Source organism: Lathamus discolor, chromosome 1, assembly GCF_037157495.1.
Source record: "Lathamus discolor isolate bLatDis1 chromosome 1, bLatDis1.hap1, whole genome shotgun sequence".
NCBI classification, from domain to species: Eukaryota; Metazoa; Chordata; class Aves; order Psittaciformes; family Psittacidae; genus Lathamus; species Lathamus discolor.
The window spans coordinates 142,535,849-142,561,612 of NC_088884.1; the positions used below are offsets into that span (position 1 = coordinate 142,535,849).

General features: G+C 39.0%; 1 long non-coding RNA gene across 3 annotated transcripts; it reads right to left on the reverse strand.

Annotated features, from left to right (window-relative positions):
- Window positions 1-4,598: 4,598 nt before the first annotated feature.
- Window positions 4,599-15,551, reverse strand: LOC136007400 (uncharacterized). 3 transcript variants are annotated; one of them, XR_010609681.1, is made up of 4 exons: window positions 15,484-15,526; window positions 6,736-6,879; window positions 5,462-5,540; window positions 4,599-4,917 (listed from the first exon to the last, which is right to left on the reverse strand). It is a non-coding gene; the product is annotated as an uncharacterized LOC136007400 (long non-coding RNA). The 3 variants fall into 3 exon arrangements; XR_010609682.1 differs by lacking the exon at window positions 6,736-6,879 and having other exon boundaries at window positions 15,484-15,551; XR_010609680.1 differs by lacking the exon at window positions 15,484-15,526 and having other exon boundaries at window positions 6,736-9,316.
- Between the last annotated feature and the right edge of the window lie 10,213 nt (window positions 15,552-25,764).

The window sequence follows — 25,764 nt, forward strand, 5'->3', positions numbered from 1 at the left end:
AAGAGGAAAAGTGTCAGCGTGGAGAAGCAGTGCCAGCAGTTCAGACAGTTCTGCTTCCAGTAGTTTGGAGGTGCCTGTGGGGTTCATATGCAGCTGGAATTACAAGAAGAAGGCAGAAACATACAAAAGAGCAGATAAAGGGCATGCATATTCTGTAACAGTTCCTGCATCTTCTGCTGGAAGAGCTGGGCCTGGGAATATAGTCCAGGTAGCTGCACCCAGGCAACTGTTTCAGCATAAGGTTTCCATCTAGGAGCACTCAGAGGCTGGATCTGAGTTTTAATCCCAAAAGGCAAGAGGGAAAATGTAAAAATATCAGTCCTTAGACTCCTCCTTGCAGCAGTAATAATTTATCTATAGCTTGACAGACTGTGGCCTAGTTTTGCCAAGATGGCATTAGCTGTAGTTTTGCCATTTTAGTTTTTCCCAAAGTGTAATCACCTGCAGTTTTTCCTGGGGACAGCTCAGAGCTTTAGGGAATGATAATCCAATGAGGGATTTTGTGAAGGGATGATGGTCATGAGCTATGAAAACATAAGGAACCCATGAGAGTCCCATGACTGTTACACAAAGTGAAGTAGGTCAGCCTTAGTTCCTCCAAGAGGGCTTCTTTTCTTTCACCTGCCAGGTGGGAACTGGAGATCTGAGCATGCCATGAATTATGCTGAAATGTGGAAAAAGCCTCACAGAATACGAGAGGCCTAAGGCTCAGACATACAACTTGTCACGAAGCAGCAAGCTAGGTAACTCAAATCTACAAGTGCACTTTGTGAAAGCTTAAATACAATATGATTAATTCTGCTTCATCAGTGGAAGAACCAAAAGTCTAAAGGAAAAGATAAAAATGAAACTTTTTTCTAAAACTTGTGTGGGAAACAAGGAATTATTTGCACTAGTTCTAGTACTATACTGACCTGACCAAGTTGCAGTTTTTCTATTAAGTTCTTTGCACAACACATTATGACCATTCCTGTTCACAAATTTAAGATACAGCTAAATCTTCTACATTAAAATTCCTGCATTAAAGAAATCAATGCACACATGATGGATCAGTTATCTGTTTCTGTCATATCTGTATTCCTGGTGGATATTCATGCATTCCAACATCAGAGTCATTCTAAAAGTAAAAGAATTTTTATCTCCATTACACAGGCAGAAATTGGAAACTCAAAAATGCTAAGGACATGTTGAAATGTAACTTTCATTGGGACCTGGAAGTATTTGGAAATAAACTCTCAGTGATTCACCCAAGAGTGCACATGGGAGGAAGTTACAGAGATGGAAAATGCTGCCTTAGAAACCTTTATCTGGACTCTCTAAAACTACTTAATATTACTTGCAGTAGGTCTTGGAGCTAGTACCAGGAATTTAGAAGCACTGTTCTTAAAAACCGAATTCAAATTTGACACAGTCGATTGAGTAAAGACTTACATTCCAGTGTACATTCAAGAAAAGCATTGTGTATTCTTTTGTGCTGGGATAAAAGAATGCTCCTCCCCTGTGACATTTTTAAGTTTGTTATTTCAACTTCACAGGCAAATGTGCCTACATCAAATTGGAGTAAGAATATATACAATCAGTGGTGCTTTTGATCTATTTGTTCTCTCAAAATCGTGAGACAAACCCACAAGTTGGGCGCCTCTTATTGTTTCTTTACCATGTTTAAATCCTTTCTCTTCTTTTTTCCCTTCCAAATCTTCCCCATATGTAACTGACTGCCAGATGTAAAATTGGGTTGCAGACAACAGAATATAGTTGGAGTAAACAAGGGAATGCAGGTCTCTGTAGCTGTTAAGAAAGTTGGTAGTGAAGCTGATACTATCTGTGTGAAGTTTAGATAACCCATGTTCCTAGTAGATTTGACTCCCTTTTGAAACTGTTTTTAGATTCCTTAGTTCTCAGTTAAGCATAAGTAGCAGCACAGTGGCAGAGAGAAATCCTGGTTAATTTGAACCAGAGAGAGGGCATCTTTGAAAGTCCTATATTCAGACTCCCAAAGGAGAATGCAGCATGAAAGTTTGAGTATATTACTCTGGGTGTGAACTTACTGTGTGCTGAACCAGAATTAATGTTTTCCTAGAACTAGACACATTCCAGGTCTGGAAGCAGTAATAATACAGTGACTTCTCTTGCCAATTTTTGAGAAATACTAGCTCTTCCTCTTACTTTAAATAATGGGATTGTGAAACAGTTACTTTATTACCATCATAGAAGCATAGAATAGTTAGGGTTGGAAAGGACCATATAAAATCGTCTGGTTCTAACCCCCCTGCTAGTTCAGCTGCTTCCAGTGTAGATGGCTGACGTATCATCAGTTAACTTCAGCTGTAGAGTTACCTTCTATGATGAGAGTGTGAGGACTGCTCAATATTGCATTATAAAGAGCAATTAAGGAAAAAAAAAATCCTACTGATGGTAGATGCTAAGTTTTAGAAAATAACAATTTTAAATCAGTATCTCGTAAGCCTGTTTACTTGATCTGTTATTATACAAATTCATTCAGTGCTCAAAGACTAACGTCTGACTTTTATAGTTTGTTTATTTGTTTTGTTTGGGGTTTTTTGGGTTTCGTCGTTTTTTGTTTTGTTTTTTGTTTTTTTTTTCATAAATCAAAGCATGTGGAGGATGGGGGAATGGGAGTAAAAGGTGGACTTGACTGACCGTGTATGAATTCACTCATGCTTGAGATAGAGGTTAGCTATCTGCTACTATCTGTTCTTGTCTTAGCTGGTGTCGTGGTTTAAACAAAAGTCATCCGTAAATCACACAGTCGCTCTCTCACTCCCCCCCTTCTTTCCCTCCCCCTACACCCGGAGGGACGGAGAGGAGAATCGAAAAGAATGCAACTCCCATGGGTTGAGATAAGAACAGTTTAGTAACTAAGGTATAACACAAATCACTACTGCTACCACCAATAATAACAATGATAAAAGAAAGAACAAGAGGAAAGAGTACAACACCTCAACACCAGCTGACCAATAACTCACCCCACTCCCCCCAGCCGAGCACCGACTGATACCTCGTCCAACCCTGCAGTCCTCTAGCCCTTCTGGGTAACTCCCCGTTACATCCTGGGCATGACGTGCTGTGGTATGGAATACCTCTTTGGTCAGTTTGGGTCAGGTGTCCTGTCTCTGCTTCCTCCCAGCTTTCCCTCCTCCCTGGCATAGCGTGAGGCTCAGAAAGTCCTTGGCCAGAACAGACATTTGAGCAGCAGCTAAAGACATCAGCGTTATCAGCACTGTTCCCAAGCCAAAAAATCAAAACACAGCACTGCACTAGCTACTAAGAAGGAGAAAAATGACTGCTACTGCTGAACCCAGGATAGCTGGGTGACCTGCTGTCTGAGGTGATTCAACAGTTTTTGTAATGGAAGTTACAGAAGCATCTGAATTCATATTCTTACTGGTGTGAATGACACCATGTCTTTGGTCACTTGGACAATCTTCTGTTCAGAAGGAAAAGGGCAGAAGAATTGTCATTTCTAGTCTGTCATAATTCTGTGAATATTTCACTTCTTATAGTGTGCACTCAGTTGCTGGGATAAGGCCAAAACCATCTTTCACTCCTCAGGAGAAGGCTCCTAAAGCTTGAAGGCAAACAGTGGGAGAGAAGGACTCATTTCAAAGTGGACATTGCCTAAATATATGAAGAGTGGAGATAACTACTCAGAGATCAAGAGTGGTTCTTTGTCTGTTTGTGCAAAGTACTGCATAATGCAACCATGCTTTATGGTCTCCAGAGCAGAAGTGTGAGAAGGCGTGGGGCTCTGGACATTTCTGAGGGGTGTCAGGGAGGGTAAAGAGACACAGTGCCTCTCCCCTCAGGTGTAGTCCCAAGTAGGTGTCTTTTAGTCATCAAGTTTATTACAACCAGTGCCGTCTACCAAAATTACCCTCTGTGAACTTCCAAAGCTTTGTTACTCCTAGCATCCTTCTAGTCGGGCAGTCTACCTCTCCTAGCAGTCTTCCCTTCTAAACTTTAGTTTAACAGTACATGATACAGAGAGCATGTGTAGGGCACAGCTTCTCTCAGGATGGCGAATTAAATGTAGCATGAGAAAAGAAGTAATTCTAAATTTAACCAGTATTTGAAGAATGTTCAGCCTCTAATTAACAAAAAAGGCAAGGGCAAACTGGATAGTCACTAATTCAGTTACTCAAACATCAGCTCTTATAAAAAGTACTTTTGTTATTTTCTGATGTTGGAGTAGTGTCCCAGAAACTTTTTCTAATTTTAATTTTTTTATTAAAAATAAATTACTGGTTCTTTTAAATAAACATACTAAAAAATCCATTTAATGGAAGTATATTGACAGGTGGTCTACCAATTCCTGGTAAACAATCCATACTTTTGACATAAATGGAAGCAGCATTTTGTCATCTTTATGAGATTATATAATTTTATATAAGGATGTACTTTCACAAACACAGGTGCTCAAGTTTTAGTGTAGATAATGTATTAATTCAGGCTCTAAGTTCTAATGTATGTTTAAATACCCCCACCTCAACCAGTGTTAAAAGTGTTGGAACTATTCTAATTTCCCCTTAGTGTCAGACAGCCCTTCTGATATATGGAATAGAACTTCACAACTCTCAGAGTTATAAAGCAGGTGTGTTTATTGTGGTGCAGGGTGTGACGGGGATCGCTCCTCCTAACTCACACACCGAGAGCTCAACAAGCTGGATATTTATTATACACAAACATACATATTCATTAGGTTCCCTAAAGTTCGGTAGGGATATTACAGTTAGTTTAGGTACTCATTATCAAGTCTCCATTTTGGTGCTTGCGCACTGCCCTCCGATGGTCGTGGGCAGGGGTCTTCAAGATGAAGTAAGCAGTCTTCCTCACGGTGCATTTTTCACCCTTGGCACAGTTTCCCCAGATGGCAACCTCAAGTCTTACAGAAACTAGCTGAAACAAATTCCTGTCAGACATTCGTCTTCTTGAGGGAAAAGGGTCTCTGATTTTAAGCAATGTGTTTCGGCTACCTATTCTATTCTGGGTTATAGTTTAACTGGTAAGAACAAGAACATACCTGTTCCCTATTCTAAGTTAAGACAATGTATAGTTTGAAGAAAACACTTAACTTTTTCCTTAGTCCATTAGTATTCCTTGCATCACTTCCTTCCCTGAAGAAGTCTAGTCTTTAGAAAAACTCTCAGCATCTGAAGAACCATTTTACATAAATATTGCATAAATATGGAAGAGCTAGTATCTCTTCTGTCTTCAATGATGTAAGCAGCAAACAAAGCTAAGGTCAGTTTATAATACAATGAAGAAAGTGCCCACATGTGTGAAAGGGCTTTAATCTTTCTATGCAGGCCTTCAATGGTTAACAGAATTCTTTACAAGTATATTTTATGATGACTTAACATTTGTTTTTTTTCTTTTAATTTACAGCTACTACTTCCACATGTGTGTATTGTAATGATATGCTTTTCCAAATGATACTTACCAAATTAGCTTATTCCAGAAAAAGAATCTTAGGAAGTATTCTTGCTCAGTCAGCCTTGTTTCCTGAATTGCTTCCTTATCTGGGGAAAATGCAGATACCACTTTTGATTACTCTTAGATAATTAAATAATGAAAAAAGTTTATTTTACTGAATTAAACAGCTTTAGCTCATACTACCTTTTGATGTATGATCTTAACTCCCATTAACACAGCTTCAAATATTGAGAGCAAATACTCCCTTTTTATTTCTGTATTATGGACTTGATGCTAAAATGGTATAAAGCTTTTATATTATTAGAGGAGATTTTGCAGTCAGCACATCTGTAGCATTTTAAATCAAGTGTATACTGACATAAATATACTTGGATGTTAAACCTGAACTTTTCAGTGTAATCATTGTAATTATCTTTTTGTTTCATGATGTTGAGGAGATCTGATCTGGGACTGTCCCCTTCATGAAGTGTTTGCAAGCTTCCTGTCAGGCAGGAGTACCAGAGTCTGAAGTCTCTGGCACTGAAACAGGATGTTAATGGGTGCTCCCTGCTAGCTGTCCTGTTGCCTGGCAGGTCCTTGTCTTTCTCTCTCTTTTCAGAGCTTTTGCAGCTGAACCAAACTGAGAAGTCAGAAGTTCTTTCTTTACCTAAATTCCTTAGTATGGTTTTAGTAAAAAATATTAACGATTGCAGTTTTATTGAAGTTACTAGTCTTGTTTGATTAGAAGGAGGAAATTCATACAAAACACTGGCTTTGTTTCACATATAAGTTTTGGAAAAAGAAAAGAAGGGAAAAGGGTGAAATAACTCTGTAGGAAAAAAAAGAATAATAAAAATTGGAACTCCAGTAAGAAAAGAAAAGGTAATTAAAAAAGTCGAGAAAGGAAGATAAAGGAAAAAGAAGCAATTAGATTGAACCCTCCCCAGTATAGATTTTCTTCTCATTTACATTAATGGAAATCTGCTAGGACTACAATGGATGTTCTTATTTACAAGTGATTTTGAATGGCTGTGTGAGTAACACTCTATGCATCGGATCTGAGATATGTCTGGCCCTGGATGGGCTAGAGAGGAAAGCCTGAAATCCTGTACCTCCTTCCTATGTGAATAAATCAGGTCCTTGAAGGGAGTGCTAACTGCTCTTTCTATAAAACAGAAATAAGAAGAGTGCATGAGTTTTTTGACTAATTTGTTAAATTACTTCTGAGTAGTCTACTAGGCAATGGAAAATAATGACGTTATTGAATAGCTGAATATTTTAGTATAGACAGTACATACTTACACAAACGTATTGCTGGAGATTAGACGTTACCGCTGAAGTCTCTGGAAATATCATACTGTGAAACTAATACACTGATGATGAAGCCCAGAGGATCTCACCTCGGTTTGAATTTTGTTTCGTGGAGGTTCATCAAACTTGAGCTTACTGAAAATGAAACCAAATTATCTGTTTGTTCTGTGAGCCCTTTATGGTGATTGTGTTGAAAGTCTTCTCTTTTGCTACTGTCCAATTTTTCAGAAACTACCCTGTGTGTTTTTTTAGCATATGATATCATCTTTTTGACATTCCTGTAGCATTTATCATGACTAGCCTACTTCACATTTTTCCAGCTGCAGCAATTGCTGTGAGACTGTGATACATACAGAGACTTACTGCATTCTTTTACTTGCACTGTCTTCATTACTTCTTTCTCTCCTTGGAATAGAAACAGGATGACCAGCTTGACACTGGAAGCTATGGGATTTGGTAGGGAAGGCTTAATGTGACTGAGTAATGACAGCTATGCACAGGACAAGGAAATTAAGTATAAACTGCTGTAATTCTGATGTGTTTGAATGTTTTTGAGCACAAGCTTTTGCATTACTTAACATTTAGTTAATATATGTGTGTGATGAATGTGTGTCGGCTACCTATACTACCGGGAGAAGGTATTCCCCTAATATTAGCAGTATAGAGAAGAGGTGTTCAACATGCTGGGCAGATCTGGACAACTTTAGATATGTACAGAAGTGAAGTGCCAGTCTGCAGCAATAAGAATTGAAGTTGGCAGTCAGATGATGAGTAAGTGAAAGTATGTCTCCAAATTACAATTTTCTGTAGTTTTTTTCTGAAGTTGACTTAGATTTTTATTAAGTTACTGCCAGAACAAAGTACATTTTCTGTGCATTAATCATTATAAATAAATTTATATTTATAATTTATTTCTAATAAGTAATACATACTGTGAATGATTGTTCTTTGTTTATGGATGACTGCTAAAGCAGCTTGAATTTTATAATAATTCATGAGAAATTAATAAGCAGTCATAATGAATAAATTTAAGGACAGTTTAATGACTATTCATCAGCAGTTCATGCACAACAAATCCAAATGTTTATCAAAGATGTTCATAAACATAGTGCACAAGCAGCTTTAATGAACTGATAAAGAACATTAATGAACATTCATTATGAATTTCCCTTTGCTGAGAATGACATCCTCAGAGGAGAGCTAACATTTCAAATTATTTTCCTTTTAAGGAAAAGAAACATGAGATGAGATATGGGTGAAAATAAATGCAAATTACTTTTTTTACCGAGACCAAGAATAAGTTGTGGTGGAGTCTAGGCATATCTGCTCTTGTCGCAATTCATGTGAGTGATCTTTGAAGACCATTTTGCCAGAATTCTGCGAGATATTTATAGAGTCATCACCTCATGCTTTGTGGATTGGCACCCTCACTATGGATTTCATGATTGTCTATTTTCCACAGAATACAGAAAAACAGAAATGTTGGACTGCATTAAGCAGGACAAAAGTAAGAAAAAAAAAATAGAGGTGAGAAAAGCAACTCACAGGGAAATTATTTCTGGAGTTGCATCTGGGTACTAAATGATATTATAAAGTTTGGAATGGGATTGGAATGGGACTGCATGTTCATGGACAAGGGGTCCATAAATAGGGGTTTCTGAAGTGAAATATGTAGGGGCATACCCTCTTAAGATCTCAGATTATTCCCTCATATAATGAGGGGAACATAGAGGTTTTAGGTGCTTGTATTATTCTTAAATAGAGTGTCCCATTGCTGCTGTCAGAGACAGAATAAAGACCATTGATCTAAGCCAGTAGAGATTTTCTTATATTCTTAAATGATATTTTTAGTGAGATAAGATTTTACCCTTTGGAAGTTTTGTGAAAGATATTTCAGTTAGAGTATGATGAGTATCAGATTTCATGGTTGAGAGACTATAATTATAATTGCTTTCACACTATGTAATACTAAGTGGAGGATTTACATTGATGTACTTATTTTAGAAACTTGTACTACTTGTTTTGGTAGTAGACCATTTGTAATCTCAGCAGCATTTATTTATAACCTAAAATTTGGAAAGAATAGAATTTGCACTTTCAGGTCTGTATTTCTGTATTGTCAATATACAGGTACTGTGTGGTGGAAGAGTTGTATATGTCTATGGAAACCTCTTTCAGTACCTACTTTTTTCAATAAAATTATTAACTCCTCACCCAATCACCACCACCACCAAATTTATGGAGGAGTTACTGGATCATAGAATCATACAATCATAGAACAGTTAGGGTTGGAAAGGATCTTAAGATCATCTAGTTCCAACCCGCCTGCCGTGGGCAGGGACACCTAACACTAAACCATCCCACACAAGGCTTCATCCAACCTGGCCTTGAACAACGCCAGGGATGGAGCACTCACAACCTCCCTGGGCAACCGATTCCAGTGTCTCACCACCCTAACAGGAAAGAATTTCCTCCTTATATCCAATCTAAACTTCCCCTGTTTAAGTTTTAACCCTTTACCCCTTGTCCTGTCACTACAGTCCCTAATGAAGAGTCCATCCCCAGCATCCCCATAGACCCCCTTCATATACTGGAAGGCTGCTGTGAGGTCCCCATGCAGCCTTCTCTTCTCCAGGCTGAAAAGCCCCAACTTCCTCAGCCTGTCTTCATACGGGAGGTGCTCCAGTCCCCTGATCATCCTCGTGGCCCTCCTCTGGACTTGTTCCAGCAGTTCCATGTCCTTTTTATGTTGAGGACACCAGAACTGCACACAATAGTCCAGGTGAGGTCTCACAAGAGCAGAGTAGAGGGGCAGGATCACCTCCTTCGACCTGCTGGTCACGCTCCTTTTGATGCAGCCCAGGATACGGTTGGCTTTCTGGGCTGCGAGTGCACACTGCCGGCTCATGTTCATTTTCTCATCAACCAGCACCCTCAAGTCCTTCTCCACAGGGCTGCTCTGAATCTCTTCTCTGCCCGATCTGTAGCTGTGCCTGGGATTGCTCCTACCCAGGTGTAGTACCTTGGACTTGGCATGGTTGAACTTCATAAGGTTGGCATCAGCCCACCTCACAAGTGTGTCAAGGTCCCTCTGGATGGCATCCCTCCCCTCCAGCATATCAACCGGACCACACAGCTTGGTGTCATCGGCAAACTTGCTGAGGGCACACTCAATCCCACTGTCCGTGTCACCAACAAAGATGTTGAACAAGACCGGTCCCAACACTGATCCCTGAGGGACACCACTCGTTACTGGTCTTCAGCTCAACATTGAGCTATTGACCACAAGTCTTTGCATGCAGTCATCCAGCCAGTTCTTCATCCACCAAGTGGTCCACCTATCAAATTGATGTCTCTCCAATTTAGAGACAAGGACGTTGTGTGGGACAGTGTCAAACGCTTTGCACAAGTCCAGGTAGATGACATCAACATTGGCATTTTTGCTCTTTCACGTAATTGTTTTGGAATACATTACATAACATATGGATACACAATTTCAGAAATGTCTCTTAAATAAGCCTGTGATGGTGGCAGAATGCTAGCTGGAAATAAAGCTTGTGAAGAAAGAACTGTGGAACAGCCTCAGGATGCCAGTAGTGGTATTCAGAAGGGTATGAAGAAAATTCTTTCCTGTTTACTTTCATGCTGTATGTGCTGTTCTCCTCATTCAGGATCATAATGCAGCAAAATAGACTGGAGCAGTTCTATAAGACCTTTGAGAAAGACACATGAGCACACTGACAGCCGTATTTGATCTCTGAAGGAAGAGCTCCTAAGCTGTTTTATTCCCAGAAAATTCTGTGCATTAGATTCTATCTTACACATTAGTGGAAAAAGTGTGGTATTTTTTCACCTACCACAGAAACAGAATGTTAGGTAGGAGAACTATACTGCGGCAAAATAAAATCGTAGGTTCAGGAAACCATTTTAGCACATTTCAGTTTTATGGTTTTGGTTAAACTTAAAGGGGGAAAAAAAGTCTTTGTCGTTAGGAGCTATATATTATTCCTCTTAATTATCATTTCACTGTTTAAAAATACTGTACATGTTACGTTTTATTCAAATTGCACTCATAATCCAATGTAAAAAGTGTGTAAAGTATTTATTATTTAGCATGGTTAATTTTAATTGGAGATGTAGTGAGAAGGAGCCTAATCTGTGTTCACATTCATAAAATACAGCTATGGGTTCCATGTTATTTCTAAGTTTCACCAGCACAGTGATGAAGGCTTGGATGAAAGACTGTTTGACTATACGCTGGTTCCTTTTCACAGCAAATTAAAATGATATGCACAGCATATTAATCACAATTTCACTGCAGAAACATTGGAGGTCAACTGAATAAAATCACATTTATCTGCAGAGGAATTAGAGGAACAAAACATTATTCCTTCAACTGGGATATGCTTTTTTATCTCTAATTCATAGTTATTGGAATAAGATGAAAGCTGTACTAATCATTGCACTGAATTTTCTTTGCATACAGAATAGCTAAGCTGCTTCTGGTTTTACAACTACTAAGAACTCTATAGATACTCTTATTACTCGTTATGCTCAAAATCGTGTAATGGCAGAAAGGAAACTTATATATATAAAGCCAAGAATTTATTATTAGTATAATTGAAATCTTAACAGTCTGATCTAGGAATCATTATTAGCCCAAATCTAATTATTGAAAAAAAAAAGGGAAGAAAGGGGAAGTGGAGAAGTCTCAATAATAGCCGTCCAGTTAAAGCTGTTATATAGAGGCTTGCTGGTGACTAGCCTTGTCCTGGTGTTACAGTCATCCTGCTACTGCCATTCTGGGTTCTAAGGCGAACAATTTCAGTCTCGTGTTTACATGTATGTTGGGGAAGGGGGGGGGAGTGTCATGCAGTTAGTCGTTTGCTGGGAGGACTATGATGTTGACAGCTTCTTTGTTATTCTAGGATCCACTTGTGGTAATTTTGTATCCTTGTTAATTTACTCTTTCTTCTCTTAATTACCCCTAAAACATTGTTTTGGGCTTGCATTTTTTTTTTTTTTTATTTGTTTGTTTGTTTGCCCCCTTCCCCCCCCCCCCCCCCTTTTGTTTTGTTTTGTGGTTGTGGGGTTTTTTGTTTTGTTTTGTTTTTTTTGTTTTGGGGTTTTTTTGCCCCTCAGCTCATGTTTCCTGAATTGGTCATCAGTGAGACCCCTGTCCTTGGGGTCTCCAGTGTTAGTTGGATCTCCATCTCCTATCATCCCATGCCTGTAGCCCTGCTCACCATGGCTGGTATTCCCACTTCTGAAGGGCCTGCCAAGCCTGCTCACTACATTATTAGGTTTTACACAGAATAGCTACTTCTTCCTCTATGTACAAAAACTGTGGTTGTACCATAAAAAGTTCAAGACAAGTTGAGACAGAGCAGGCTGAACAACAATTAGTCCTGAGGCCATGTAGACTCAGACTGTGGCCTATTAGTATGCTTCTGGATTGCAGGATTACAGCCATAACAGATAACTTTCTAATTTCTCTCTCAAAATTAATAGACTTAATTTTGAAAGAATCCGATCAAAAGTAGGTTCACTAAAGATAACATGGTTAATACTCAATGTATCTAACCATATGAACCAGTCTTGATTTTCATTTTTTCTTATTGCTTATTATTTTTCCACTCCGTTCTTTCATATCCGTGCACCAGAACTCTGTTAGGAGAGTGGGTAGCAGTGAGGGAAGCTTTGGTACTGATAACTCAATTAGGCATTTAATCCTGATTGGTATAGTTTGGTGAAGGAGGTTGCCAACATGAAGCTGAGTGATATCCCTGAAAAAATACTGTGCTTTTTCAGAGGCCACAGAGGTATCTCAGCTGATGTATGTCCTGGTTTCAGCTGCAACAGAGTTAATTTTCTTCTTAGTAGTTGGTGCAGTGCTGTGTTTTGGCTTTAGTCTGAGAACAGTGCTGATAACACACCAGTGTTTTAGTTGTTGCTAAGTAGCATTTACCCTCATCAAAGACTTTTCAATCTCTCATGCTCTGCCAATGAGGAGGGGCACACGCAAGAAGCTGTGAGGGAGCAGAGGCAGGACACCTGACCCAAATTAGCCAAGGGGGTATTCCATACCACAGCACATCATGCCCAGTATATAAACTGTGGGAGTCACCCAGAAGAAATGGATTGCTGCTTGTTTTGGGCTGAATATCAGTCAATGGGTGGTGGGCAATTGTATTGTGTATCATTGCTGTTTATTGTTTCTTTTACCTTTCCCCTTTTAGTTTTATATTCTCTCCCTTTATTATTTCTCTTATCATTATTATTGGTAGTAGTTGTTTACTTCATTTGAGTTACTAAACTGTTATTATCTCAACCTGCAGGTTTTAATTTCTTTTGATTCTCCTCCCCATCCTGCCTGGGGAGGGGAGAAAGGGGAGAGTGAGTAAGTGGCTGTGTGGTACTGAGTTAATGGCTAGGCTTAAACAATGACAGTGTGATTTCTGGTGTATTTCAGTATCTTCGTTCAGTTGAAAGTAAAGGGTATTTTCAATGAAAACAGGTGAGGTTTAGAATGTGTGAATAGTCTGTGACATATTTGAGGACGCGACCTAGACTTCATCAAAGAAAGTGAGTCCTTCCAGAAACTTCATGGGATCACTGGATAATTCAGATTGGAAGGGATCTGAGAAAGTGCAGTTGCCCAACCTCCTACTCAAAGCAGGGCCAGCTGTGAGGTCAGACTAGGTTACTCAGGGCTTAGTCCAGCTGAGTCTTGAAAACCTCCAGTGGTGGAAAGCCCACGGGCCTTTGGGCAGCCTTATCCACTGGCCAGTTTTGACTTGTATTCAGCAGCCACAAAGTTTTATTTCATATCCAGTCAGTCCCTCTTGCTTCAATGTCTGTTGTCTCAACCTCCCAGCAAGCACTACTGTGGGAATTCTGCCTCTGCTTTCTTGATAATCTCCTTGTAAGTATTTGAAGATTGCTATTAAATGGATTTAAGAAGGTTTTATACCCATACTGAAAAGAATAAAGTACTAACTTGATCTCAGTGTAGAAATTGTTGGTGTGAATCTGATGATGCTTCCTCCCCTCTCCACCCCCTTCCCCTCACCCGCAAACCACAAATAAAACTTGTTCATAAGTAGGTATTCTATTTGCCTGTATGACCAAAAAAAAGTTTTACCTTGAAAGGATCATTCTTAACTTCTCATCAAGCTAAACTGAATATCTGTGGTTAACCTTTTTTATATAACAGATGCACACTAGACAGACAGATTTCTCAAGAATACCATAATTTAAAAAAATAAGTCTTTTATGCAATGCATATTCCAAATCTGGAGAGTTTAGATCAATAACATAATAACTGTTCACTTTTAATTTCATCTAGAAGATCCTGACTATCTACCACAGAGTGTCGCCTGCCATATATATCAATGTTTTAGTCTTTGGCACCATGCCTGAAGTATATGTCAAGAAGAATTTTTCCCTGAATTGTGGAACAAATCAGAGGTAGACAGGCATTTAAAAACAGATTTGATTTGCTGTATTTTGCAAGCTTTCTGAAGCTAAGTGATAAACTATAGGAGCTTGAAATAATGTGATGACAGCACTCTATCACTCTGCATATGCTTAACTCTGTTTCACTGTCATGCTGCCCTTAAAAAGTGTTTATGAGAAATAAAAAGAACTATCTGTTTGATACAGATTTGTAATATCAAAAATGCTGAATCATGGATCCAAATAAGATACGGGCATAAAAACATTACATGTTGCATGGGTTGAATGTATATTCCCTGGAAACTTCTACAGGTAGCTGTTTTCCCCCTTGATGCCCTTATGAAATGTTTAAAAGATATGTGTTGGACTGGATTTTGTTGAGAAATATTATCAGAAGCTAAAACTGCTGAAGATCTTTTTTTAAAAAAAAAGAATTCTTCATTTAAAACAGTCCTCAGTTAACTTTTGTTCTTCACCGGTTTGTGAGGGAAAAGCAAGTGTTCTGGTAAGATTTAAATTTTGATGGATGATTTTGATAACAAAACCTATACATTTTAAGAATGAAAATCAGAAGTAGCTTAATGCAGTAGGAGGAAAACAACATTCAAACCCCAGTACTCAGTTTTCCAAGACCCAGGTGCCTAACACTGAACTTGTGTTAGAACACTATGTGCATGACAAGCATAAAAAGATGACAAGATAAAAAAACACAAATTACACAGAAAGAAATCTTGAGATTGATTCCTTGAACATACAAAACTTCACAAAGATTCATATGCCGTATAACCAATGCTAATAATTTATATAAAAAATCCACCTAAAGGTGGTTTTAGTCTGCATTTTTGGCTGGGATTAGAAATTAATAACACATCATAGTCAAGTACTGCTGGAAAGGTGTCCTCCATAGATTAATTACCTCAAAGAACTTTATGTCTTTCAGATCTGAAACATATAAATATTAATATAAAATATAATTTAAATCACAGAAGTCTGTGACATTTCTTAGTATAGGAGTAAATGTATTAAGTAAGGGCTGGGAGCAACAGACAGTAAAAGACACCTTTCTCTGAGATATTGTCGTAGTTTAAACCAATCCACACAGGTTGTCCACTCACCCCCCCCGACCCTCCCCACTCCCGGAGGGATGGGGAGGAAAATCAGGAGAATGTAACTCGCACGGGTTGAGATAAGAACAGCCCAGTAACTAAGGTATAACACAAACCACTACTGCTACCACCAATGATAATATTGATAAGAGAAAATAACAAGAGAATACGATACCACCGCCGAACGAGTTCGACCCCCCCGAAGAGCGAGAGCCTGCCCTTCTGGGTAACTTCCAGTTCCCCCTCCGGGCATGACGTGCTATGGTATGGAATACCTCTTTGGCTAGTTTGGGTCAGGTGTCCTGTCTCTGCTTCCTCCCGGCCTCCCTCGTCCCCAGCAGAGCATGAGACTCACAGAGTCCTTGGCCAGAATAAACATTACTTAGCAACAATTAAAAACAATCGGTGTTATCAGCTCTCTGCCCAGGCTGGAAGTCAAAACACAGAGCTTGCACCAGTTACTAAGAAGGAGCAAAACGGCTCCTGGTAAACCCAGGACAGATATGATGAAAGGTAACAGAACCTCCAGGTAAAAAAAAATGCTATGAAATAGAATAAGCTGTTACCTGCTCATAATAGATAGGGATTCTTTATTTTTGGGGTGGGAGAAATACACGATAAGTGCTTCTGAAGAGTAAATCCACATGCAACTTTATAACAGGGCAGGAATATGGGCTTCCTGATAATCTCACAAGGGGATTAGTGAATATCCCTGTAGGATGAAGAAATTAGGCCTCTTCATAGGTGATGTGAAAGAAGAAAGAAAAAATAAAGTAGCTCACCCCAAGGAGAAAGAAAGAAAGAAAGAAAGAAAATATCTGTCCTCAGAGGATGTGCTTTAAAAATATGTCTTTTCAGGTCTAAAAAAAAAGAAAAAAAAGATAAAAAAATTAGATTTATGCCTCTCTGGGCCAAACCATTATATTAAAAAGCTTTCATCTTATTAATATTACTGAAAAAAATAATCTTGGGGCAGTACCAGTTTTGTATAAATTTCCTCAATTCTAAAGATGCTTGGATTTTGCGAGCTTTTGTGAGCTTTTTGTCCTTCATTATTTATATTTTTTTTTCTTTCTGAGATATTTTGTTTGTAGTTAACTTGCCTTTCTTGTTCCTTCGACTGTTTTTTTTCTATTAATATACACTGAAGTTTTCAGGATGTAAACTAGAGTGAACAATAGTGCACTGCCTGGAATCTAGGCAGGCAGAAATTAACAGGGATGGCAAAGGAAACTTCCATTTGTTCCATGTCTTTTTTCCCTAATAAAACAGTGTGTTCTTACAGCAGGGAGTACTATTGCACAGCTGCTGTTCTCTCCAGCTTCATGCTCTGGAGGTAATAAGCTAGAGTGAGCCTGAGCAGGTAATGATGACTAGACCTGTTAAGTCAACCTATTACGTATCTATTATCTTGTCCCACAGGTTCACTTTCTTGATCTGGTATGTCCTGATAACTGCTTTATTGCAGAAGTGAGGGAGTGTCCTTTTGCTTTGTCTTCACATCCAGACTGACAAGATTCTAGTGAGAACATACTGTAACCTCTAATACATACAGACATTCTCACTTGATTTGGCTTATTGTCTATTTCTTTGCCATATGCTGAAGCTTCAGCAAGAGAAGTTGAAGAAAGCTGGAAGAATGGCCTTGAGGAGATATAGGAGGGTTCAGAGAGACAAAATCAATTGATTCACTCACTGATTGCATCAACAAATCTGTAAATACCAATCTCTCTATTTTTCTTCATATTTTGAGTAGCATGCAAGATACAAATGGAAAGCACAGAAGAAATTTCATCAATGACCTGGATGAGGGAACTGAGTGCACCCTCAGCAAGTTTGCTGATGACACAAAACTGGGAGGAGTGGCTGACACACCAGAGGACTGTGCTGCCATTCAGTGAGACCTGGACAGGCTGGAGAGTTGGGCGGGGAGAAACTTGATGAAATTTAACAAGGGCAAGTGTAGAGTCTTGCATCTGGGGAAGAACAACCCCATGTACCAGTACAGGTTGGGGGTTGACCTGCTGGAAAGTAGCGAAGGGGAAAGGGACCTGGGGGTCCTGGTGGATAGGAGGATGACCATGAGCCAGCAATGTGCTCTTGCAGCCAAGAAGGCAAATGGCATCTTAGGGTGCATTAGAAAGGGAGTGGTTAGTAGGTCAAGAGAGGTTCTCCTCCCCCTCTACTCAGCCTTGGTGAGGCCACATCTGGAATATTGCGTCCAGTTCTGGGCCCCTCTGTTCAAGAAGGACAGGGAATTGCTTGAAGGAGTCCATCGCAGAGCCACAAAGATGATTAAGGGAGTGGAACATCTCCCTTATGAGGAGAGGCTGAGGGAGCTGGGTCTCTTTAGCTTGGAGAAGAGGAGACTGAGGGGTGACCTCATCAATGTTTACAAATATGTAAAGGGTAGGTGTCAGGATGATGGAGCTAGGCTTTTTTCAGTGATATCCAGTGATAGGACAAGGGGCAATGGGTGTAAACTGGAACATAGGAAGTTCCACGTTAACATCAGGAAGAACTTCTTTACTGTAAGAGTTACAGAGCACTGGAACAGGTTGCCCAGGGGGGTTGTGGAGTCTGCTACACTGGAGATATTCAAGGCCCGCCTGGACAAGTTCCTGTGTGATGTACTGTAGGTTACCCTGCTCGTGCAGGGGGGTTGGACTAGATGATCTTTTGAGGTCCCTTCCAACCCTTGGGATTCTGTGATTCTGTGATTCTGTGAATGAGAAGTAATAATTTTAACCAATTGCTACATCTTAATAAACTGAAGGGAGCACAGTTCTGTTCGTGACATCTATTGAGACATGGTATTACAAATATAATGTTCTATGAACAAATCTTTTAAAGGTTTCTAATTGAGTCCTGTCTAACATTGAGAAAATGATAAAATGAGGGACTTTTTATGAGGGCATACAGAGATAGGACAAAGGGGAATGGCTTTAAACTGAAAGAGGGTAGATTTAGATTAGACTTTACAAAGAACCTCTTTACTGAGAGGGTGGTGAGGCACTTGGCACAGGTTGCCCCAAGAAGTTGTGGCAGCCTCATCCCTGGAAGTGTTCAAGGCCAGGTTGGGCAGAGCTTTAAATAACCTGGTCTAGTGGAAAGTGTCCCTTGCCATGCCAGGGGGGTTGGAAATAGATGATGTTTAAAGTTTATTCCAAACAAAATCAGTCTGTGATTCTATGACTGAATTCTGTAATCACTGTTGGGTGGTTTTTTTTCATTGAGGGGTGCATATATGTAATATCCGATTTCTGAGAATTCAGTAACAGATTTTGCTATTTCTTGTAACTAAACTGTGGATGGAACTGTAAATGCCCCTTCATTGGTCTGAAGGTTATGTTTTATTAGGTTCCTGGGGTGGGGAGATGGGGAAGCAAACCAGCAAAAGCACAACATTGTTCTCAGAAAGCTGTCATTCATTCATGTCAAACAGGCAATGGCAATAATCTTCAGTGAAATTGCCTTTATTTCCCCTTCTAAAAATCTTTGGGAAGGATTGACTATGAGCTTTTAAGCAGGTATAAGGAACTATTCATGCATTCATCATGTTGTTGTCCTGTACTAATGCCCCTGTAAAGCAGTAAGCAAATCCAGGAATGTTTGATGCGATGTCAGTGCTCTTGAAATGAAACGGAACTTTCATCTAAACCCTGAGCCTTTAACAGAGGTTAATATATACAGTGACATGCTGAAGGGAAGTTGTACGATTTCTCTAACAATGATACAGTATTCCCAGTATTTAAATATATATATTAATGACATTACAAGCAGTTCACATATCAGTGAGATCAAGTAATAGCTATGAACATCCCTAAAAATTGGCCTTTCTCTGCAGTCCAGAATACTTCCTGATGCTGACAACTGGTTTCTGACTTGTGTCACCTTCAGTTCCTGGCCTTGCTGGACTGGTTGGGAGCTTTTGTCACACTCAAGTTTTATTTTTCAGACCAAATCATTTTGCAGTACTTGTTTGCATTGTCTGGCTTCTTTTTGCTTTGGCCATTAAGGAAATGCTCTGTTCTGTTTTTTGAAGTCCCTTCTCTACAGCCACCATGACGTTTAGCTACTCTGGTTTTGATTTTGCTTGTCTCATGCCTTCACCAAGTTGGTAGCAATAAAATTTGTTTTGTGGTGTGAAGATGATATCCCTTTCCTCTCCCTCATCCCTTGTCAGGCATGAAAATCTTTTGGTTTATTAATCCCTGGATTATTAGGCCCTGAAGAACATAGCCACCCTGCCCATTCAGTCAGCAAGTGGGAGAAAGCTGGGACATTCCCTGCCCCTCTCTTCTGACCAGTTGTGGCATGTGAGTGTGGGTCTGTCCCACTTTAGACTCTGAAAAATGGATCTCTCGATGTAAAAATAATTTAACTCTCTAAACCAGCAGAAGTTTTTGTTAGAAGTTACAAAGTTTTCCAACATTTCCATGTAAATATGGCTTGATCCTTTTGCTTGGAGATAGGAATCAGTCTTTTTAAACTTGTGTAATTTATTTTTTCTCCTCATTACTGAGCCTAACAACAAAGAGGCAAATGAATGTCAATTCTGATGAGCTTTCTTAGATACAGATGCCTGTCTGCAAAGGAAGGGATTGATGCTGCCACTTCATCACATGTAGCTCACAGAAGAACCTAGCAGATGATGAAGCCTGAGTTGCTATTGAGCTGTGAAGCAAACACAAAGGTAGTAAAAATATCCAAACAAAAAATGTGGTACTTGTAATTCTCTGTCCTCTTTTATACTGTTTATGGCATGAGTTTAAATATGGTTTTCCACCATCCTGTTTTTCCTGCAGTTGCATGTCAACTTCATCGTTTGCTATTTGAGGAAGGGGCAAAACCTGTTTCTTTCTCGCAAGAGATCATATCAACCTACTTACTTGTTGTTTTTTTTCTACTACAACAGAAAGCTGTGGAATTTATGCACAGGACACTGCAACAGACCCATTTTCTTAAGCTATTTTTCACCACTGTACTCATCATTGCCTGTTTTTTCACAGTGTATATAAAATAGCCTATTTTTTGTCAAGTCATTGTCACTTGTAAAGCACCCAGTCTAGTAAAACGTAACTGCTATATTTCTTGTGGATTTACAGAGTTTCATCACTTCTACCATGTTGCCATATTGCATTTAAAGGACTTGATGCCTAGGATGTGGTTTGAAAAGAGTGGATCATCCTTTTGAAAAGCTTTGATCACTGCAGTCATATTGTTGCACCTTTTATCTTGCTGGTACATTGATTTTAGCCAAAGATTGCCTTTCATGAAACTCAGAAGCTTAAAAGCACTTCAGTTTCAAGAAAAAATATTCTGTGAAAAGTCTGAAGGCTCAGTTTTGATCTTCTCATGTGCATATTCTAACTTACTTTCTGTGGGACAGTTGTATAATGTGTGTGCTTCTAAAACATGAATTACTTACTACCAGTATGGCAAAAAATTGAGAATTTTAAAGTGTATGAAAATAATCACTAATTCTGCCTTTCAGTTGGGATCTGCTTTTGCTTTGCTTTTTTGGGGGGGCGAGTTCTTAGATAATTGTGCAAACAACCTGTGGCTTGATGTTGTTACTTACATTGAAACCCAGGATTCAAGGGGTGAATGTATATTATATATAATTTTAATTTGTTTTCCTAATGTCTGCTATGCTTTGGTGATCTCTAGAAGTTTCCAAACTGGACTACATAAAAAAACTTATTTTTTTACAGATGTGCTGGAAGGTGAAAGGAAATCCATGTCTGGAAAGCAGAACAAAGATTTGAAGAGTGTGCTACAAGTGTTATTACTCCACTGCCTAATTTTTAGTATAACTGGAAGATTAACTAAATAGACATAAGACAAGAAAGTATGTTTGAACTCTTGTGACTCATTCTTGTTTGTGCTTGTGAGTTTGTAGCACTAAATCTCATGCCACTGGCACTTGCATGAAATTTTAAACAAAAATAATCAAAACATAATGTCAAACTGTTAGGCTCACTATATAAATTCTAGCACAGCATGAAATGGCAGGAGAAAGCCTTCACATTAACTTTTCTCTTAACAAAATAAATCTGAACAAAGTTGTTCTGCAAAGGCACTGCAAAAAGATACGTCTGGCAACTTCATCTGAACAATCAGTAGGAAATGAGATGTCTGCGTTAGGTAGGCATTAAAGTCAGTCTGTTCTCCCAGAGCACTCCTGTATCAACATTAAGAGTGCCTCTGAAGTCTTAATTTTAGCCAGGAAATGTTCCCAAATGGTGGCTGAATGTGAGAAGTATATGGGACTTTCTGGGGCACTGAAACTTCACAGCCTATAGTACTGCATGGACAAATTAGTGTCTTCATTTTATATTTCTGTGTAAATTCATATTCTTGAGACTTTATTTTCTGAAAGCATCTTACATCTTTTATACTTACTTATGTCTAGAGTTAAATGAAGGGGAGAGTTTTGCTTTATGTTTCAGTTGCCTAAGGGTTCCCTTAGTAATGCTGGCCATAAACTATTTGAACAGAGGGAAACATAAAATAATGTTTTAAGATGCATCTAAGTCTTGCTGTTAAGCAGTGACAATTTTGTCATTAAGAGTAATATCTAGGAATTAAGATAAATTTTCCCTATCTTAATTGGATGATATATAAATGTGTGATTCCATATACAATTGAGGCAATGTTTTTTTTTATTTCCTTAGCAGTTGGAAGGAGTTGAATCGTGTATCCTTTAATTGTCAAATAATTTTTGAAAACTTTTGCAGCTGCTCTTTTTTTTTTTTTTTTTTTGTGTGTGTGTGGAAAGTGAAAATCAGTTCTAACTTGTCTATGAAGGCAGTAGCAGCTTTATCTGAGTGCTCCCACACTAGCTCTTCAATAAGTAGCTCTCCTGATTACAAGATACTCGTAAGACATGAAATTTTGGTTGTACTATAAGCTCATTTTGCAATAGCTTGGTCTACCTGTCTCTAGTTTCACCCTCTATGCAGTTAAAGAACTTCCAAAAGCCAGTGTGTTGCTAGGCAGTACGTGCTTGTCTCACTCCTTCTTTGTCTTTGAGTACCTTTGTTTGCCTTCTATATTAAATGTCAGGCTCAATAATCTTGTTTTTATCAGAAGGCATTCCAGTTTTCACTAGTATTTTCCTGGGACTTGCAGGTTTGTCTACATTCTTCACTCATTTTCCATTCATATTTGCAGGTTTGGGTTTTGTTCATAACATTTGCAAAGAATTAACTTATTTCTGCATATCTGAGATGTAGATTAGTTTGTCAGATTATTTGTTAGGAATTAGCTGTTCAGCAAAATAAAGGCTCTTAACCCTCCCTGTGAAAGCTCATTAACACCTAAAATCTCTGGCAAGATCATGTGAAACTATTATCCCATCATAGGATTTTGCCTGTTAGTTGCACCAAGATTTTCCTTTTAATTTCTTCTTACTTACGTTGTTTAGTCCTGTAGACAAAAGGTGAGGTGAACTTAACCAAAGAATCAAGCTTACATTCCAACCCAGTTTTGTAAACACCTTCAGTCATCTAGACAGTAGAGAAATGCAATATTTCCAGTTAATCTCACTTTCTTAGAACCCTATCTTCAGATGGATGGAATAGCATTCCCGGGGATGCTATCATTGCATATCTTGTGATAGAAGCAACAGCTGTTCTTCATTTGCTTTGTGTGCTCCAACCCACATTTAGTTTGTAAAACCAAATCTTTTATTTATGTAACAATTTCTTAAAACATGATGTTATGAGAGATTTCTTAAAATAATTATTTTTCTGTGTTTATTCTAGGAAATAATCAATTCAGTAATCATCAGAATGCAGTGTCACACAATTAATCTTTCCCTCATAAAATATAATTCATAAAATCAGAATGCAGATGGACAAGAATGATAAAAAAAAAGTTTAAAAATGATACAATGTTGAATGTAAAAAAAAATGTACTGCAGACATTCTAGGACTGTACTCATATACAAAATGATGATGCCAGACTCAGAGAAAGATGTGAAGCATCCAGATACAGTGAAGCAGAGGCAGTATTATAATACCTTTATGATGCCTGTATTTGTTAGTAGTGGGACGTCATGATTCATTCTAGTCACAGTTCTACACTTTAATTCCCTTAATAGTAATTCCAAATAGTTTAAATTTTGTTGTTTGGCAGCTTCTGAATGCTCAATATTTCTATTGTAACTGGGCAAAAATGTGTAAGGCAGGGAGAAACTAAAAAGGCCATAAAGCATTTTTTAGCATTGTTCAGTGTAGTGCATGTGACTAAGGAAGGGCTGGAGTGCTGTGTATTCTCACTACCGTTGGCCTCCCAGCCTGATTCATCAAGACTGTGGCATTCTCACATGCATAAAATACTTGTAAATCTTCTTATGGTGCAGTGAAGATTTTTAGGCCAGTTATTTCCAGGAAGGAACCTTTTAAGTCAGACCACAGAGAGCACTGTCAGAACTTAAGCATCCCATACCTTAAACCCACCTATTAGTTGTTGTTGCTGCTGCCACTAATGGTCTGAAGCAGTCTGAACCTGAACACTGGCTGAGTACTACTAATATCCCTGACTGCTGTGAAACCAGCTCCTGAAGCAGTGCAGGAAAGATATGATGGGCTGTGGTGATTGTGATTAGGGCAGTCCCCTTTTGCATCTGATCTGGGAATGCATCTAGCCTCCCTGGTGTTTCCTTAACAGTTGGATGTGGTGGAGGGGCCCACAGTTATGGTGGAGGAGAGCTCATCCCTGCAACTGCCACATCTCCTCTCATCCACTCAACACTAACCTGCAAACAGGCCCTTCATCTTTCTACCTTAAAGAACAGGGAGGGTCCCTCAAAGGACTCCTTTGCAGCTGCAAGGAGATACATGAGAATTTTGGGTGTGGATTCTTAAAGCTTTTTGTAATTTTACTGACAGCACATTTCTGGAACATCTTTGAAAATACAGCCACTGTATTATCTTCATGAATAACTAGAGAACCCATTTCTGAAACAAGGATAGTTTTGCAGGGGGAAAATGGGGGCTCAAGCATTATATAAAATGTTAAGGATTTTATAAATCAAACAAGCAAACACCCATTCTCTAACAGTCATTGGCTCACCATACTGTTTATATTTAGGCTTTCTGGAGGTTTTAGAGTTCTTTGATGAAAAGGTTATCTTTTAATTGAATGCGTGCACAGTATTTACTGATAGAAATTCTTACTCTGCCTACAAAGAAACTGCATTTTAAGCAATTCTTGCATGAGTGAGCTAGAACTGTTACATTATTCAAAGAGTCACACTACTCTGTTTAAATTCAGGTGCTCAGTCAATGAAACCTCAGTCACAATTCCAAGCAAATCTTGAACCCAACCAAGTTACAAGAGTAAAGCCCAGTAAGAAAGCACCCAAAGTGGAGAAGTCATACTGCTGTTGAAATGTTAACAGCAGGAAGAGTTACAGATCATGAATTTATTTCATCCTGACAAGCAACTGCTGCCAGTAGAAACAAGACAAAAAAAGCAGTGTTTTGACTGACTGAAGTTGGGCTCTTGTCAGTTACTTTGTCAGACAGAAAAATGGTAAGATGTCATTGTGATCATGAATAGTCTCATAAATACTCGGATCTCCTCCTCCTGTTCTGGAATACTCACTCAGATTCCAAACATGTGAATGTTGTTCGTAAAATGGTGTTATGCTGATTTGTTGGCAAAGTAGTTGATTACTGTATTATGCAAAACTGGTAGAGCAAACCTACATGAATGTCTCTGGAGTTCTCAAAAGGTTAAACATTACAGCCTGACAGTGATCTCCAGAGGTGCTGTGATTCTGTGACAGCAGCTGGGGAGACAAGTCCAAATTTGTGCACAGTATGCAGTCTTGGCTATGTTCACAGCCTTAAGCCACTGTATGGTATAAGGAGGCAGGTGTCCCTCCAGTTACACTGTTGTCTGACCATGGCAGCACTTCCCCTCTCACATTCATTGCAGCTGTAGTCTCTGGGCAGGTGGAGAGAGGAAAGCAGAAAGCAGTGGGAAGAATGTCACAGACTTTGTCTGGGCCACACCATATGTGTGAGTACCAGGGAACTGGACAAGGAGGCAGCCTTTTTACCTCTCGGGGAGGTTCAACTACTGAGAAGGGCATTAGACCTCCTAGTATGTACAGCTCCAAACTATACTGGGATCAGATGGGCAGCAGGTTAGGCTGATGGATCAGGCATGTGAGGAGTTAACGAGTCTCTGCCAGAGTACAGCAGGAAAAATGGGTTTTGAAGGTTACAAGAACTTTGCAGTGTTACCAGACTAAAAATATAACTGTTATTCAGCAGTAAATAAACTCTGTTCAGACTAAAGGTTGTCTTATTTTGAGAGAATTTCATAACACAACAGTGGGGTGATTAATGTGTAGGTTTTGGCAGGATATGAAGGCTTTTGAGTTTCAACAATTTGCAAAGCAAATCTGATGTGCTAAACCAGTTATGAAATACAA